The sequence below is a fragment of the Chelonoidis abingdonii genome, chromosome 1 (genome assembly GCF_003597395.2).
Source record: "Chelonoidis abingdonii isolate Lonesome George chromosome 1, CheloAbing_2.0, whole genome shotgun sequence".
Taxonomy (NCBI): domain Eukaryota; kingdom Metazoa; phylum Chordata; order Testudines; family Testudinidae; genus Chelonoidis; species Chelonoidis abingdonii.
In genome coordinates this window covers 93,898,260-93,902,728 of record NC_133769.1, presented here as the reverse complement: position 1 = coordinate 93,902,728, position 4,469 = coordinate 93,898,260, and positions in this window count along the sequence as shown.

Sequence of the window (4,469 nt, the reverse complement as noted above, 5' to 3'; positions counted from 1 at the left end):
CAGTACAGCTGGAACTGAACTGGGGACCTCCAGAGCTAAAAGCATAAATTGCTAAAGCTCTGAAGATGCTCATATCCTCTGTGGTCTGGCACAAAGGGGGACCTGTAACACACACTCTTCAGTGAGTTCCATGATTACCACTTCTCTGCTTGATTCTCTTCTAGACTGAAGAATTGAGGTGGCTTCATTAACTCCACCTGATAGACTGCCCCAGGACCAGCAACTTTAGGGCTTCCAGGCTTCTTGTTGCAGAGCTGGGAACCTCGGAGTTTGGGCTCCCAGGCAGATTTTAATCTAGAAATTTAAAAAATGAAAAGTTTTGATTATTTCTGTTTGTGGTTTCCAGAATTTCTCTTCTATGTGTGTGTCTTGCTGTGAAGAAATGACAGTGTTTGTGACACAGCACAGTGGGGAGAGAACCACTGACTTGCTTCCCATCCTGTCAAGCATGCACTGGAAATCAGCTTCCACTCTGCTCTCCTTCTAGTTCATCAAATCAATAGCCGTGTGTTTCTGTTTAACCCATAGTGCACTGCAAATGGATGCATACATCTGTAACCCAATCCCTCCTCCCACACACACAATTGCTACTGAGCCGCAACCTGCCACATAAAAACCATCTGCAGTTCCTCAAACAAGCACAGAAATCCCCGTCTCTCACAGCTGCAGAACCCACCACCAACCCCTCACACTAGCCACATACTGCTCACAGCTATAAAATATCAGACAGTTCCCACAGCAAGCACTAGAACTACTTCTTTCTCAGCTGCAGAATCAGTTTGCAATTTCCCAATAAGTGATCCACCCACCCAGTTTTGAATCTGCTTGTTTGCTGGCTGGTTTCTCTGCTCCTGACCTCAACCTCACCCTTCATCCTGCACCTTACAACCACTTCCAGTCTCAATTACTCATTTAGCGATTGGGGAGTATCCACTCCCTTCACAGCTGGGGTCTAGGTCTCTCATACATCATCAGCCCCAATGATTGGCAAAGAGGGTCAGAGAAGAAGAAAGCAGGGCCTAATGGAGGTAAGGCCTTAGATGCTGTTTAAAAACAGTAAGGATGCAGAACTAGTTAGTGTACTTCAGAACCATAATTAATCAATGGAGCAGCCCAACTGTTAATAACAATGGTAGAATCTGTAGCATAGACAGAGCTTAGGCATTTTCACCACTATATGGTAGAGGTAAAAACCTCAGAGCACTTTCTATGCTATGTTGCTGCTTCCCACACATCTCTTCCTCTGCATGGGAAGCTTGGCAGGGCTGCAGCCTGCCAACATCAGCACTCTCCTCCCTACTGCACTGGGCTCTTGGAGCTGTTGTCATCCCCACCCACCAACCAACCAATCTGTAGGGCTGTCCCCTTCCCCACCTACCATATAGGGTCTGTGGTGCAGTGGTCCCTACCTGCTCCTCAGAGCAGTGAGCATAGGGAGAATCACAAGGACACTGGGCTGAGGGGGGCCCCTGTGTGGTTGGGCAGGCCCACATTTTTAAAGTGTTTAGGGCCCCATTTTGCCCTAATCCAACCCTAGCCTGCATTGAGCCAACCTCACTACTTCCTGCACCACCTGCTCTGTCTCCCACCCAAATTCTGACCAGCAGCACCTGGTTAGTCTGTGATTTGATCAGGTCACAGAGCAAGGGCTGACAGCTACAGCACATGAGCCTCTGGCATTGCTGGTTCAAAATGTCTTCGGAGGCTTAAAATCTTTTAAAACCTAAATGCTAAGTCTTTGATGCAAAGGTTTTTTTTCTGTGGCTTCTCCTCTGCATCAGAAGGTGCACTGACAGGCACCTACTGTTTCAAGCACAACTGGAGAAGTCCAGCCTGCTGGACAATGTTCTGCAGCCTAGTTTTCTGATGGGAAGGAAAACAACTTTGCCTCTTCGACCAGGAATTTCCAAGGACTATAAATAAAATGGGAGGTATAGCCATGTGGCACATCCAGAGGCAACAGGTAAACCTCACACCTTGGGTAAGTTCTGTGGAATTCACGTCACAGGTTCAGATGCTGTGCTAATAGCTGCATGCCATTTTGTGTTCCTCCCAGCTGGAATAGACTGCAAGGCCTTGGGCTCGACTTGACATCACTACTGCAAGTGGAGCATACATAAGAGGCTGTGCAATCTGCCCCAGTGTATTATTATCAATCACAATTCCTCAGACAGTTCCCTTTATTATAACACAGCTGCTCTCCACAGAGCCTTGCACATCACAGCTCAGAGAGGGAGAGTCACTCGTTAGCTGGGAAGGGATGTTTACAGCAGGTGAGAGGGCGGGTGGAAGAGAACCAGCTATTTTAGATGGGATGGCAGCACAAATGAAAGAGCAAGGCTCTACTCTGAAAAGTTAGCAGTAGAGACTGAGGAAGCTGATGAACAAGGGGCTGGAGAGCGTGTCTTGGATAAGAGGCCAGGGAGATTTTCTTGAGAGCAGAGGAGTGGAGTGAGTCACAGGGCGATCATGGGGCCAGAGAGTGGTTAGGTTATGATCAAGGGCATCAATCCTTCCAGTTCACATATCCACACAAACACATTTCCACAAGCTAGTCCAAACCTCAGTGTCTGACACTTGGCCAATTCCCCTCCACAGCCCAAACAGAGGGGGCCCAAGGCATTCCCCTGCCTTTCATACCTGCTTGCTAAAGGGCATGCACAGTATTCTGAACCCCCTTCCTGGATAAATCACTCACACACACACCAACCAGCGGAACCTCTGGCGTCAACCGATCCCCACATTCATTGCCAGGGTGACTCCTGCCAGAGCACGATGCTGTGGGAGATGTCCCTGCCTGCCGAGTGGTTTATGTGCACAAGTCTCTATAAAAGAGGCAGCTTCACTCACACCCAGAGCCTGTTTCCCTTTTGTGGTGTTCTTCTTAGCTTATGTGTGATGTGCCTTTGGTGGCACATGACCTGGATTCATCATGGAATTTGGTCCGCTGGTTGGATCATTAGCTTCCCTGGGCAGCAGGGTACTGACGGGGAGTATGATGTGAACACTGATCCACCCCACCCCTTTTTGTGTTTAAAACATACATCGATAAATAAGCAAAGAGTCCTGTGGCACCTTATAGACTAACAGATGTTTTGGAGCATGAGCTTTCGTGGGTGAATACCCACTTCGTTGGATGCATGTAGTAGAAATTTCCAGGGGCAGGTATATATATGCTAGCAAGCTAGAGATAACGAGGTTAGTTCAATCAGGGAGGATGAGGCCCTGTCCTAGCAGTTGAGGTGTGAAAACCAAGGGAGGAGAAACTGGTTTTGTAGTTGGCAAGCCATTCACAGTCTTTGTTTAATCCTGAGTGACGCGATGGGTGTAAATTTGCAGATGAACTGAAGCTCAGAGTTTCTCTTTGAAGGACTTCGTCTGAAAGGTTTTTTTGCTGCAGGATGCCACCTTAAGGTCTGCTATAGTGTGGCTAGGGAGGTTTGAAGTGTTCTCCTCAGGTTTTTGTATATGCCATTCCTATACTGATATGTGTCCATTAATCCTTTTCCTAGAGACTGTCCGTTTGCCGATGTACAATAGCAAGGTGCTTGCGGCAATATGAGGCGTATATTACATTGGTGGACATGCAGGTATGAACGGTGAGGGTGGCTGACCTCGGCTAGGTCCTGTGATGGTGTCGCTGGTGTAGATATGGGGAGGTTGGCATTGAGGTGGTTGCATGATTGGTTCCTGAGCATGAGTACTATGGTGGCGGTGTCAGATTACTGGATGAGAATATTGCTTCAGAAAGTTGTCTGTGGGCGAGGACTGGCATGCCACCCAAGGCTTGTGAAAGCGAGATCATTGTCAGGATGGGTCGTAGATCCCTGATGATCTGGTTGGAGGGGTTTTTAGCGGGGACTGTATGTGATGCTAGTGGGTCTGGTGGGTATTCTTCTTTCTTAGGGTTTGTCTTCAGAGTAGAGGCTATCTGGTACATGTCTGGCCTGTTGATACTGTCCCTTATCCGTGCAGGTATTGTAGTTTTGAGAATGCTTGGGGAGCTTTTGTAGATGTTGTTTCTGTCTGAGAGGTTAGAGTAGGCGGTTGTATGCCCTCAGTGCTTGGCTGTAGACATGATATGTGAGTGCCCAGGATGGAGCTGGAGGCATAAGGAGGGCATAAAAGCGAACGGTATTTGGTATATGGGCTGCGTTAATGTGCATCACTTTTTTGCAACCAGTGGGTGTCTAGGAAAGGGCCTCCCCATGTAGAATTGTTACCAGATGAGGATGATGGTGGGGTGGGAAGCTGTGAACTTTACGAAGCCTCTACTGCAAGACAAAAGCCCAAGAAAGAAAACAACAGGACTCCACTACCATCACATACCAGCGTCCCTAGCTAAACTCCTCCAACACATTCATTCAGGGATCTACAACCATCCTGGACAATGATCCTTCACTCTGTGATCACAGGCCTTGGGGGTGCAGACCAGTTCCTCGCCGCACAACCTACCCCGATGCCACCTA